Genomic DNA, 14,689 nt, shown 5'->3' with positions numbered 1-14,689 from the left:
CCCCTGTAGGTCAAGCCTGTAAGATGAAAACAGTGGTGGAAATGACATTGTGGGTGGGAGGGACCTATAGAACTTTAGATATAGGGACAGTAGGGAGGATCTGACAATAGGGAGGATCTGTGACCCATCTGCAGATAGAAAGAATGCTCTCCTCCATCAACCTGGTGGGGAGCAGCAGACACATCTGCATGCTGTGTCTGGCCAGAAGGACTGACATAATTTTGAAGGATTACTTGCACTAGAGACTGGTTTGAAAACACTATAGGGACCCTTAGGATCTGAGAGCAGCAGTAACATCACAGAGGGAGCCAGCAGACTTGAAAAGGGCTGGAGGTTAAGAAGAAAGGAGGAAGTGCAGGGACCTACCTCAACTACTAACCAAAGGTCAAGTGGGAATGAAGACACCCCTGCTGATGCATCATGGAGAACTGAGCAGAAAGAAAGAGATGCCTCTCCTCTCTCATGACTTTGCACTAGGTAATACCCCAGATTTGTATACAACCCCCAGGCATGGAGGAAAGTGACCCCAAGTTGACTGAAATTAAATTTCTAACACCTGGTAGGATTAAGACTTAAAATGGAAATTAAGTTACAGAAAAAAAAGTTCCGTTTTCCTTTTCTACCCACCTACATTTCATGCTCTGTTATACTTGTAAGGAAAAAGGCAGTATAGAATAGAGGAAAGATGGAGGAATGGATTCAGGAGACATGGGTTCGAAGCTAGGATTCATCAGTCATAATTTTGGGAAGTCCTTTAGCTCTACTGAACTCAGTTTCCTCAAATATAAGATGAAGAATTTAGACTAGAAGTTCTCTGCCAGAAGCAAGGACTTTTTGTTTTCCTTGATGTACATTGTCAGTGATCTAAAAATATAAAAGGAAGCATCCAGCTTAAAAGGAAGTACTGCTGTCCAAAAATGATGCAAGATTTTGTATTTGCACAGTTTCTAGCCCACAGCCAGTGCTCAATAAATATCTGTTTAAGTGAAGTGAAGCAAATCTCAGAGTTCAGTGTTGAATTATCTTTGGGGTCTTGCCACCTACTTTGTTTCACTGTTCTGGCTGATGAGCATATAATAGTCAGTTGTCCCCAACAATAGACAATAGAGCCAAGGAAAAGTCAACAAATTCATTCTCTGCTACACATTAAGCAATATTAAAGATCTTCTATTCATGACCCTGAATATCATAGTTGTTTCAGAACTTAAAGAAAAAGAACAGAAGGAGAAAGTGTAAAAAGATCCTTCTCTTTCTTTTGCTAGGGGAGATATTTAATCATAACTCTCTTAAATATGATGGGAGAAAAGAGATCAGCAATTATACACTTAGTCAACCAAAGAAATGGTGTGTGATATGGGTTGGCTGTGTCCTCACCCAAATCTCATCTTGAATTGTAGCTCCCATAATCCCTATGTGCCATGGGAGGGACCCAATAGGGGGTAATTGAATCATGGGGGTGAGTTTTTTCCCTTGCTGTTTTCATGATAGTGAATAAGTCTCACATGATCTGATGGTTTTATAAAGGACAGTTCCCCTGCACACACTCTCTTGCCTGTTGCCGTGTAGGACGTGCCTTTGCTCCTCCTTTGCCTTCTGTGGTGACTGGGAGGCTTCCTCAGCCATGTGGAACTGTGAGCTCATTTTTCTTTATAAATTACCCAGTATCAGGTATTTCTTCATAGCAATATGAAAATGGACTAATACAATGTGAAGGGGACACAGAATAGTGAGGTAAACCTTACATGTTTCCATCTATCCCTATCTGCCACTTTCTAAGGCAACCTTTCTAGAACTTATAATCACGTACCATTAGCACTACCCATAAAGGCCTTAGCAACTTTAATGAAACTCAAGGCACACACCATAAAAATCATGCATAATGTTCTGACATCCATTAAAACAGACAACAAAGGAAAAATCTCTGGCCATCTAAATGACAGCATTTTCTTGGCACTTTGTGTTGTTATAGAAAATGCCTTACATTGGAAAAGTCTCTGAGTGTGGTCACAAAACTCTAATGGTCCACAATGGCAGGTCAGACAACCCAGCATTCATTTGAAGAGCAAGGAGCTCTGCACACAAGCTGCTCTAGCAGGCAGCCCACATAAAACAAACAGCTCACAGCAACCAATAAGCCCACCCACACAGACAGGCCCTTGAAAGCCTGCTGATGATGTTCCCCTGCAGATAGCTTCTATCATGTGAGAAGCAGCTTAACCAATCCTCACTCCTACCCTCCACCTATCTTTAAGGAATGAGAAACAATGGAAAATTTCAAAAAAAAAAAAAAAAAAAAAAAAAGGCAACATTACATCTCTTCATTAGGCATATAGATTTGTAGTGTATACAACTTCAAGCCCAAGGACGAAAGCAGACCTTTGAGGTTGAAGGTGGATAGACCTTTTAGGAGGCTCCCAATGGTCTATGATGTAGTACTCCCCAGGCTCCACCTTTTTATTATTATTATTATTTTCCACCTTTTATTTTAAGTTTAAGGTACATGTGCAGGATGTACAGGTTTGTTACATATGTAAATGTCTGCCATGGTGGTTTACTGCACAGATTATCCCATCACCCAGGCATTAAGCCCAGCATCCATTAGCTATTATTCCTCATGCTCTTTCTCCTCTCACCTTCGCCCTCCCACAGGCCCAGTGTATATTGTTCCCTACCATGTGTCCACGTGTTCTCATCATGTTGTTCCCACTTATAAAAGAGAACATGCAGTATTTGGTTTTCTGTTCTTGTGTTAGTTTGCTAAGGATAATGCAGGCTCCACCTTTTAGAGAATTGCATGGGTTTCTGACTGTTAAGGCCTCCAAATTATTTATCAGGCCTGAGATGCCTCCTCATGCCATTTTCATGTCAGGATTCAGATTGCTTTTCTGTAATTCTCAGAGCTGTCACCTCCCCATTATTCATCAAGAGGATTCTTTTCTCTCAATACTGAAACCCAGAATGTTCAGTTCCCCCTTTCCTTGCTGTCCCTGAAAATAAATCCCCAGGTTATTTTCACTGTTGCTGAAGTAAACACTAAGGAGAGAGGTAGGCAGAGTCCCCAACAGGTATGGCAGTTCTTAGCTTCCTTTTTTAGGTGATACCCAGAAGCTTAAGTGGCCTCCAATATTCTCCTATTATTAAAAATGTGAAGTTGCTTTTGACCCTCATGCATCTCGATACTATGTTAATCTCTGTTTTCAAAGAATGCCCATTTTACTAGATACTATTGTATCTTGAAGACATAATGAGGGAAAAAGCAATTTCTGTCAACTGGAGTGCACACTTCTAAGCCTCTTCAGAAAGGGAGATATTAATCTTGAAGCGCTCTCTGCCCAAGATAGGTCACTTCTATGCACTATTTTCCAATGAACTACTTTAACTACTTGGTCACTTTAATAGATTTACCAATAACATTTTGTTCTTCCTCCTGAAATATTAGATTTCTATTGATTGAAGATATCTGTGCCCTCACCACAAATAGCAGCAACATCCCCCAAAGAAGAGTTAGGGCAATGTGCAGAGAATGAAATGAACGGTCTGGCTTCACTGGTACCGCCATTTTCCTGTCTGAAGCCAAGAGGCAGCAATGAGCAATGACTGTGCGTTATGTGGTTCTGCACTCTAAGAACTACTAACTCCAGTCAAACAAACCTCACATATTGACATAGCACCTCCCCTGGCTAGCAGGCTACACTGCTTTTAAAAATTTGCTCATAAGTTTTTACAATTTTCTTGCCAGAAAATATTGTTAGCTCCACTTAATATTGAAGGATAGTAAAGCAATAAAAACTGCTCGGCCAGGGCCTTCAGAAACAGAATGAAGATTACCACTCTGATAGATTCCAAAGGCAGTTAACAAAGTTGGATTTAGTAAGAAGCTGAATAGAATAACAGTTAAGAGCCAGAGTGGCTTGCCTTAATGCATACTCTCTGGGCAATGCCGAGAAAGTAACCCAATCTCACTGTGGCTCAGGTTCCTTATGAGCAAAATGGGGTCAATCATAGGTTTGTTGTAAAGATCAAATAAGTTAATGAATGGAAAGTGCTTAGGTCTGGCACATGGTAAACGTTAACCATTATTATTGTTAGTAATCCATAAATGTTATTATGGAGATTAGGGAGTCTCCCTGACTGTTAAACTCTGAAATCAAGTCACGTCTAACTCAATCTGTGAAGTCAATTCTGTATTGCCTATGCAAACTGAGCCATAGATATTAACCATTATTATTGTTGTTGTTGTTATTATTTTTTGCAGCATCAGGGTAATTCTTATTCAAAAGCTTTCCAGATCAGAAAGATTTAGGCAAAATCAGAAAGACTAGAGATACAGATCTTTCAAAATCCAGCTAACATTTTTTAAAGCACAGCTGAAGCACCTCTTACCTGGTTTTGCTGTCTCCAGACTTGTCATCTCCCACCAATTCTCTTCACCTTGGGGAGATCTATCTTATGAAAACATAAACCTAATCCAGTCACTCCCAGGTTTAAGACCCTTCAATGGCTTAGCACTGACCTGAGGGTAGAAATTTGATTACCCCACTGATTCTCAAACCTTTTACAGTTAGGTCCCCTGTTGGCTTTTCTAGCCTCTCTCTACCCCGATTCGGTGCTCTGCACATGCTGAATGCCCTTCAGCTTCTCTAACATGCCACACTGTCTCTCATCTACAAGCTTCCACATGTGCTATTGTCTTTGGCTGAAAACATCATTCATCTCTATCTCCATCCTTATTCATACTTCTTCTTAGTAAAACTGTATGGCTTCTCTAAGAGGTCCTGGCTAACCCTTAAGATAAGGTTAGCACACCCTGTTCCCCTCAAAGCACTATATCTCCCTGTCATAATTAATCAAGTTATTGCTTGTCTACTTTCTCTGCTAAACTACAAATCCCTTGTTTACCACCACTATATCCCTAGTAGCTGGTACAATACCTTCCACATGGAGAATACCAGGAACTCTTCATTGAAAGGGAATAGCAAGCTCAGTCTGTATAGGTAATACAGAACTGACTTCACAAATTGAGTTAGACTTGGGTTGACTTCAGAGTTCAAATTTAACAGTGTCCTCTCTCCCTAATCTCTGGGATCCTCTTCCCAGGAATTCCTAAGAAACTTCACTAGCCTTTTGTGGTAGCCTCTTCCAATATTTAAACTGTTTTTGTTATAGAAAGAGAAATATAAAATGATTTATTAAAAGTTGATTAATTATTTGATTTAGAAGTTAAGAGAGAAGATGAGTAGTGGTTCTTTGCTGTTTTGGCACAGAACACTGAAAGTCTGATAAAATGTATCAATCATCCCTTCCCTATTTCTCTCAAAATAAATACAGGCAATGTGCAATAACATTTTATATTTAATTTTATATTAAATTTCCAGGGGTTGATTTTACCCAGGTTAAGAAATCTTGTGCAAGCAACTTTAAGTAACAAATCAAGGACAGAAATTTCCTATGTCTGACTGTGAAAGGGAGATTTCTGTCATGAGTTTGGAAATATAGATTAGAGCAGGTCCTTGAACAGACTTATTTCATTCAACTTCGTTTTGTTATAAGGTAGACAAGGAAAATAATTGATTCCCCACAGAGGCCACTGTTTGTGTGGAGTTTGTATGTTTTCTCCACGTCTATGTGGGTTTTCTCCAGATACTCAGATTTTCTCTTACCCTACCAAAGATGTGCGCATTATGTTCACTGGCCTGTCTGAATGGTCCCAGTCTGAGTGACTGTGGGTATGAGTGTGAATGCACCCTGTGATGGGACAGCATCCTGTCCAAGGCTGGTGCCTACTTGGTGCCTGAGCTGCCAGAATAGGCTCTGGTCACCTGTAACCCTGAACTGAAGTAAGTGGGTAAATAATTATCTCATTTGTTTTTATAAGTCTTTCGTAAATGAATATATAGCTTACATTTATTTCAATATTTAGTATTAGAAATGTTTTGGGTCTTTATTTAGAGGTTTTATGATGCTTTTATGACTAGAAATATGTTATAGGAACTTAACTCTTATTTACATCAATTAGCCTATGGTAAAATTGGTTTTGTTATGTATTGTTTCACTTCAAGTCTCAGTTTCCAAGAACCTATCAATGATGTAAAGTGAAGACTTACTGTTCTGTCTTCAGGATAATAATTTTTCATATATTCAACAAAATTAATTTAAAAACACACCCTTATTTTTTCATTGGAATATGTTTCTCTGACTATGCTCTATTTTAAAGACACAATCCCTATGAATTTTTATGAGCCAACCAGGACATAGACACAGTTAGCTCTATGCACAATAAAGAGATTTTGAAATGTAAAATATAAAGGGCAAAAATTTGGGGTTAGGAATTCAGAATACAAGTAGAAATGCAAAGAAACAATTAGATTAAATAGTAAAACAAAAACTCAGTGACTGGAAATCTCTTACAGTCCACTCTAATTTAAGCGGGTCTGGTACAGACATAATGATTTGTCAAGCTCAAGCTTGGAAAAGGATCACAGCAAGAGAGCAACAGGGGGCAGAGAGAGAGACAGAAACCAGTGGAAGAGACTCAGAGACACTAGACACAATTCTATTATTTCCACTCGCATTTTAAAAATAAAGGTCAAATGGTAATTGTCCCTATTTGATTCTTGATGAATCCACAGAAGGGACCCTGATCAATCACTTTTCAATTACAGAAGTTTTCCCTTCTCCAAGCTTGCACTTTTCATAGTTTCAGTTACTTGCAGTCAACTGTGGTCCAAAAATATTAAAAGGAAAATCCTAGAAATAAACAATTCATAAATTTTAAATTGCACACTGTTCTAAATAGTGTGGAGAAACCTTTTGCAGTTGCACCCAGGATGTGAACCATCCCTTTGTCCAGGGTAACCACACTGTGTACAATACCCGCCCATTAGTCATTTAGTAGCCCTCTTGGTTATCAGATAGGAAAAAACATAGTATATATAGGGTTCTGTTCTATCTGGAGTTTCAAGCATCCACTGGGGGCCTTGGAACTTATCCCTGGCAGATAAATGTACTGTAATGGGATTTCACTACCCCTGTCTATATTATTTCCTTAGGTGGCTGGCCTTTGGCCAAAGTAGCACAGGTGACCTCCCTGTGATCAGCACATTACCCAGGCATCTCTGGCTTTTTGGAACTATTTTTTAAAGGTTAATTTCCCATTAATAACTTTCTGGCAATTTAATTTTTGTAAAAAAATAATGACATAAATGTGTTAAAGTGCATTTTATCAACAGCAATTAACTATTGCAAAGATCCTGAGCTAAAGACAAGCATAGAGATAGAAATATTAAAAAGTGCTTCTTATGCTGCTCAATCATAGTAAATTTGAGCCATTGCCTTCATTTTGGCAAAACATCGGCCTCCATGAGATATTTGGAAAATAATTTTCTATCCATCAGTATGTCTGCATCCCGTAAATATAAAGTAATATTCATTCAGTTATGCATAATACATGGTACATGGTATCATTGCAGCTTAATAAATGCTTATTGAATAAATAAATGAATAATTAGGGAACAAATGACTAATGTTTTGGAAGCTGCAAACTCAACTAGAATAATGATTGTCAAGCCTGACAAACTGCATTTTCACTTGGAAACTATTCACAATTCAAGCAAAATAAAAAAACTCTTTGTGCCACTCTGAAGTCAAAATTTATTTTAATCTGACAGCAAAGAGGATGGTGGAAGATTGAGGAAAAGTTAGTTATGTAAGCGATCAAAACCCTATAGCCCACCCACTACAGATAGATTTCTAATTATCCTAAATTATTGTTTTTAATCTAAAGTTGACTAAAAATAAGTTCCCAGGAAAACCTTAAAATAAAATTAAACCGTTAAACCCATTAGTGAATGAGACAAGAATAATAACGTTCAGCTGATTCTCATGCCCAGCTTTCTTCTTCTTATATTTTGAGTTAACTACTAAAAGCTTTTGCTATTTAGTCTATTTTTCCCAATGAGAAACCTTTTAAGAGAACAGAAAATACAATATTCAGTGTAGCAGAAGCTTCTTTTTAAGCAATTTTGCAGCTTCTTTTTAAGCAATGCAGCTTCTTTTTTAACATATAAACGAAGATCCAGTAATTATATTGGGAAAAAGAAATTCCTCATTTGAACATATTTTGTGTCTGTTAAAATATGGAAATAATCCACATTTACATCCAAAATTATATTTTATTGTCTTTAATTCGCAGGAGTAGAGAACTATTTTAATATAGCAATAGCATTCGAAACTGCTTGAGTTTAACTGAGAGTCTAAAGTCAAATTTATCATTTATCCTCCTCCCAAACAAAAGGAATCAGTTCTCCTTCTGTGTTTGATAAGATCTGTTAATGGCATTACTCTTTCTATAATCAATCAGGCAGGGTCTAGACTCTAAAAGTCACCAGCAATGTGCTTTTGCACGCCTTTCTTACATAAAATCAAAATAATCCTTTTTATATATCAGTCAAGTAACCAAGCACTTATTTAATGTATTACAGCAATTGCTGTAAGTAGTAGAGAACAACGGTCCTTGCTTCAAAGGAATTTACAATTATATTTGGAGACAAGATTAACATACTAATGAAACAATTAGCAAACATAACAGAAGATATTATATAATTAAATGGTACTTCATGAAGGCATAAACTATAGTTACAGAAATTTGGAGAAAGCAAGTGATCCAAAAGAAAAGGAAAGGTTAGTGAATACATTTTAGTAATAATCATCATTATTATTATTTTGTGGCAAGTATTTGTATATTAGTCCTAAATTCCATAAAATGGGTTCTTACATTGGCTCCCTTTTAAAGTCAATGAAATTGTGGTCCAATGAAAAAACATGACCACTCAAACTCCTCATAGACAGATAGTGGAGGGACTTAAGTCCAAGCCTGGCAAGCCTGAGTTCTTTCTGCATTGCAATACTGCTTTTTATGGCATTGGGTGACCTCTAATGCCTGGAAAACTTTACTATGCTGAGGAGAAGAGCAAGGCTACTTGGGCAAAGTGCATAGCATGAGATTTGGGGAAGCAGGAATTTATCTCTTATCATCTCAAATGTTTATTGAGCTTGCAATATGTGCTAAACATTATGCTGAGAATCAATGAAAAGCAAGATAGTTATGGCCTCTGCCTTCATGGAATTTAGGCTAGAGGTAAATCCCAATCAAAGAAACACCCTAATAAATATAAAATTGTAAATAATATAGGTGCTGTAGAGAGCGGTCCATGTTACAATGAGAATGCAGAATAGAAAATTTAACCTAATAAAGAAAGTCAGGGAAAGCTTTCATGAGACATATTGATGTGTATATGATTACATAAACATGGAAAAAATACACAAGACCACTTTAGGTAATAAAAATTGGTTATGGGGGATAGTATAAGGATAGATGGTAGAAGAGGAAAAGAAATCTAAAAGCAAGTAGTTTTCCCTGATTAAAACAGAATGCATACATTAAAAGCTGTGGTAACCAAATGCTCTTGGTGATTATCTTAAGGTTGTGAGGTTTCAGATATTTTATGCTCTTTCTTATCATTTTCTATATTTTCAATTCTTTTTACAATAATGATGTGCTGTTTATATTATCTGGTTTGTGGGTATCTTAGTCCTTTGGGCTTCTCTAACAAATACTTCAGACTGGGTAATTTATAAGCAACAGAAATTTATTGCTCACAGTTCTAGAGGCTAAGTCAAAGATTAAGACACCAACAGATTTGGTGTTTGATGAGGGCTTGTTACTCATCAATGGCACTTTCCATGTATCCTTACATAAGTGGAAGGGATACACAAGCTCCTTCAGGTCTCTTTTATAAAAGGGCACTCATCACATTCATGAAGGTGGAATCCTTATGACCTAGTCATTTGCCAAAGGCCCTCCCTTTTAATGCTATCACTGTGGGTGTTAGGTTTCAACATATAAATTTCCACATTTGGACCATAGCAGTGGGGGAAATATTTTCCTAAAAAAATTGTTCTTGAAAAAACCTGCACTTCAAAAGTAAGTAGTGACTTTTTGGTTATTTGTAATCTACATTTATTTCTAAAATTCTAAAATCTTTTTTTTTTTTTTCAAGACACAGTTTCACTCTGTCTCTTAGGCTGGAGTACACAATCTCAGCTCACTGCAACCGCCGCCGCCCGGGTTCAAGCGATTCTCCTGTCTCAGCCTCCCAAGTATCTGGGATTACAGGCACGTACCACGATGCCCAGCTGATTTTTGTGTTTTTTAATAGAGGTGGGGTTTCACCATATTGGTCAGGCTGGTCTCAAACTCCTGATCTCAAGTGATCCACCTGTCTCAGCCTCCCAAAGTACTGGGATTACAGGCGTGAGCCACCACGCCTGGCCGAGAATTCTGAAAAAGGATTCATGGAGAACAACTGTAGCTGTTCTATTAAACTGACCATTCTTCAGAAAAATGTAGTTGCAAAGGCAAAAAACTTAAACTTAGGTAGTGGCGGTGAAGATTAAAAGCAAAAAAGACAGAACTGGTTGGGGCATTGGATATGGAGGAAAAGCTGTCCACAAAATGAGCACCATGTATTTTAGAGAGATTGGGGTTACAATTTTACCGCATTGATTTCATCCATTTGGTGGATATTGATGAGATAAGAAAAAAAAACTTCATTTATGTGAATAAATCATTCATCTAGCTTCCTTAGTAGACAATTTTTATTTTGAGCAGTAATTGATTTTACTTCACTAATGGCAACTCTTTCACAGCTGAAAGTTCAATTAAGTTTAAAAAAGAATTTAAACATATGTGTGATAGGTGCAGCATACCACCGTGGCACGTGTATACCTATGTAACAAACTTGCACATTCTGCACATGTATCCCAGATCTTAAAGTAAAATTAAAAAAAAAAAGTTAAGCTTTTTCTGAGGGAAGGAATAGATGAAAACCAGAAAAATAATTCTCTAGGTAAGATTGAAAATATAAAAAGATATGAAAAAGTTTGAAAAGGCCCTTAATACCAACAATTAAAGGAAACAGTAAAACTCTGTGAGTGCTCTGAAGAGCAATAGAGAAAATATGGCAAATGCAAAGTGATGGGATGGAGGATGGCAGAAACTAAGTCTAAAAGTAGATGATGATTTCTAAGTATAAAGGTAGGATAGAGGGAGGGAAAATGTGCAAAGAATGGAAATAACGTCCACAGAAAAGAAGAATAACATTTCTACATTGTAGCAACTCCCACACTGTAAAAACCCTACGTATTAGATATATAAAGAGAAGAGATAAAGGCAGCAATTAAAGCAATTACCTCTATAGTGTACATCCAAATATATTCTACTGTTAGAGAGAATTAACCATCTTTTCGTCAAGGATAAATTACCTGAAAACAATTTTTAAAAATTTGCCTTGGAATATTTTGATTTCTGATACACGAAATACAAAGCAAAAAACATGAAATTTTATTGAGATGATATGGCAATGGAAAGAGCTTGGGTTTGGTTTTCAGGCAGACCTCGGAAAACCCCAGATCCTTACTCATAATATTTGTGTAACTTTTGGCAAGTTATTTAACTTTTTGTATCAGATTGCTTAACTGTAGGCTATGAACGACAATACATTCTTATTTTGTTTGTTTTTTTCTTAAAGATTAAATAAGATGATGCAAGTTAATTGCCTGGTACATAAACACTTCATAAATGGATTTTCCTATTCAATTAGAAATTAAGCATTTCCTTTAGAAATTAAATAGTTTTAGAAATTATATAGAAACTGCCTTGACACAAAAGTTGACTTGACTATCATTTTTGTCAGAGAAAATTAGAACCAGTTTTTCTTTTTTCAAAAAATTATAACTAAGAATAAACCATTTCTATGCCATTTGAAAAAATCCCTTTAACATTCTCTCCTTTATAGATTCTCCAAACTTTGCTAATCTTTTAATTATGCAGCAGAATTTGACTTGTTGATTCTGCACTCTTCCTCCAGGGAAGAATACAGTGCCCCAGTCCACACTGCAGGTTTTGGAGTGATCTGATTTAGAAGGAGATGGTGGTGATGCCAGTGAAATGTCTTCCTAGGAAAGAAGAGTTTTTAAAACCACTTTGGGTTTTTTTCTCTCTCCATATCTTTGTGAGCTTATCAAAGATTCTCAAAGCAAGTAAATGGGTTTCAGTTAAAGCAAGTAAATGAGTTTCAGTAATTGTTGAAGTGAAAAGTAGACCTAAAAATCAGTGAATGATAAGGACATCCAATGGCTACAGGTTAGTTCTAATGTCCAAATGGAATCAATAATCATAGGCCCAGTAATAGTTTAGAGTGAGTTCTGGTAAGAGTGTAAGACTTCAGTTTTCAGTCTCTAAAAATGTGGTAAAAAGTACACCTGCAAAGGATATAATCAAATAGTGTTTCTTAGCTTTGTACATAATTCTTCATAATTTTTAAATTCTCAAGAAATAAGGATAGCACAATATGTGAGAACTTCCCAGAAAATCTATACTAGTTGGGTGATCACAGAGAAAGGCTAAGGAGAAGAAAACCAGGGTTACGAAGTCTAAGTTTTGGCAGTGGCTGAAGCTACAAAGAGCTGTCAAGACCGTAAGGAGAAAAAAGGGCATCAGAGGCATGGCTCTAGCAGGAAGAGAATGGGAAAGCAGGACTCCTGGGAATAAAAACAGTCAGATGGTCAGGAAGGGTAAGGGTGTCAGGGGATAGAATCCTAGGCAGCTCAATGGGACCAGGAAGCCTGACAACAGAATTCTCCCTGACTTCAGTGTTTCCCATTATAGATAGCTACAGATTTTCCTGATTGATCCCACAATTAGTAAGAACTCTCTGGAGTTTAAACTTCATGCCCCTTGTCCTCTTGGGGAAGGAGATTATCTTCCTCTAAAATATGAGAGGGTAAAGAGAAGTCCTTGAGGCTGAATAAGCAGTTATTTGATCTGCAGGAGACTCAACTTTTGCCTGCCTGGCATCTATTCACCTTTATCCTGAAACACCATCCCAGTTCTATTTTGCATTATGTTTTCTTGAAAATGGTTATTTGTCCAGGGATATGCATGAGATCTAAGCCAGGCTATCATAATTCAAAACCAGGATTTGCTGAGAGTTATTGGGAAATAAAAGCAGTTTCTCTGTGTTTGCTAAGCCGGTAGCAATATGAATCTTGAGCTTCTAGTAACCATCTTGGCCTCTCAGTGAGAGGCCCCTCCCAAGAGAACAGCTAACCCAGGGAAAAGAAGAGGTGAGAGACAATGGGAGACAGATTTTTAGCAACACTATTCAAGTAGCTACCTCCAGCACACGTGAAATCTGTCTCTGGACCTATAAGACACGTGAGCCAGACAATTATTTCCTTAACTCAGCTTAATTTATGTTTCTGTCACTCACATCCAATAATTCTTGCCTACTACAGAATCATTTGCCCTGCTGTGACTTCTCTGAAGTAGGGCCTAACAGGAGTTGAGAAAAATCTGTCAAACGTATGTTATTCTCTCTACAGCTTTGTGGTTCCTCTGACTCCATCCCTCATCTGGCATGCAAAGCATTATGAAAATCATGCCTCTCTCAAAAACAGCATACATCTGCTAGCCTGTATCAGCTTATACCAAGAAAACTACTTAAAGCCTGGATAGAGATCAGCCCACTACCTAGTTTCTAGAGCCAAGCCTTGGTTCACGGATAGAAAGAAGTTCTAACTGGACTCTGTGTTCTCTGCTAGTTTACTGATGGCCAGTTCAGGGCTTCTCTGAATACCTGGAGCACAGTTCTGCCAGTGCTCCTTAGCCAAATTTGTATTGCTGAAACCCAAGCCTGGCAAGCCCAGTCTGTCCATTGCATGTTAGTCTGATGTACTCTGGACTTTGGTCTTCACTTTGTTTTCTTGACATACAGCCACACCATCTTTCTCTCTTTTCTTGTTCCTTCCTGTGTATCTCTCAGTCATGCCACACTTGCTTAACTGAGTACCTGGGACTGTGGCCTGCTCTATTCTCCAGGAACTTAAGTCTTGGTACTGCTTTCCAAGACTTCAGCTTAGTTGAAGATGGTATAAGCTGTGTTAAGCAGGAGATCTCTCCGGTCCACTATTGGAATTGCAATAAGCTTTGCAGTTGCAATGTCATGCAGGTTATGCTACATGCTCTTTGGACCAACTTACTGCATATTCCATGAGTACTGACCCTTTCTTCTTTTCCTACTGCCCACAGCATATGCCCACTTAAGCAGTGTAATAGATAACTCAAGAAAGAAAGTGGCTTCATCACCTAACTCATCAAGCTTTAGAATGTATCTGTCATGCACAAATACAAGGTGAAGCACTTTTTCTGTTTCCAAAGGAGCAAAATTCTGCTCCCTCCAAGTATTATGGGACTTTATCTCATTGATGCATGAAAACTGTCTTCAAATATTAGAAAGACTTTTCATAAAACATTCATATTCTGAACGGCCCTACAGAGCAGAACCAAGTAGAAGTTAAGAGAGACAGATTTCAGTTTGGTTTAAGAAAGAGCTTTTTAAACTTTCAGAGCTAGCTCAAGATGGACTATGCTCTTTTAGTAGGTGGTGATATTTTTGTCACTCTGGTGTGCTTCAGTGATTTAACAAGTACTGGGTTGAAATCCCAGTGCTCAGCACCCAAAAAATTGTTTTAGCTTGGAATAAAGAACACTTGATCAGAAGACATCAGTCATCTATCTCTAGTCACAGACTCCCATCTGAGGGCCCTGGGATGCTTTTCTGTATGTTCA

The 14,689-nt window shown here is 37.7% G+C and overlaps 1 protein-coding gene across 2 annotated transcripts in view; it reads right to left on the bottom strand.

Moving 5' to 3' along the window:
- NECAB1 (N-terminal EF-hand calcium binding protein 1) overlaps positions 1-14,689 on the bottom strand; it is a 182,044-nt gene that overhangs the window by 131,070 nt on the left and 36,285 nt on the right. The gene's annotated exons all lie outside the window — the stretch shown is intronic.

This window comes from Rhinopithecus roxellana, chromosome 9, assembly GCF_007565055.1.
Source record: "Rhinopithecus roxellana isolate Shanxi Qingling chromosome 9, ASM756505v1, whole genome shotgun sequence".
Lineage (NCBI taxonomy): Eukaryota > Metazoa > Chordata > Mammalia > Primates > Cercopithecidae > Rhinopithecus > Rhinopithecus roxellana.
This window is presented reverse-complemented; position numbering and strand designations above follow the sequence as displayed.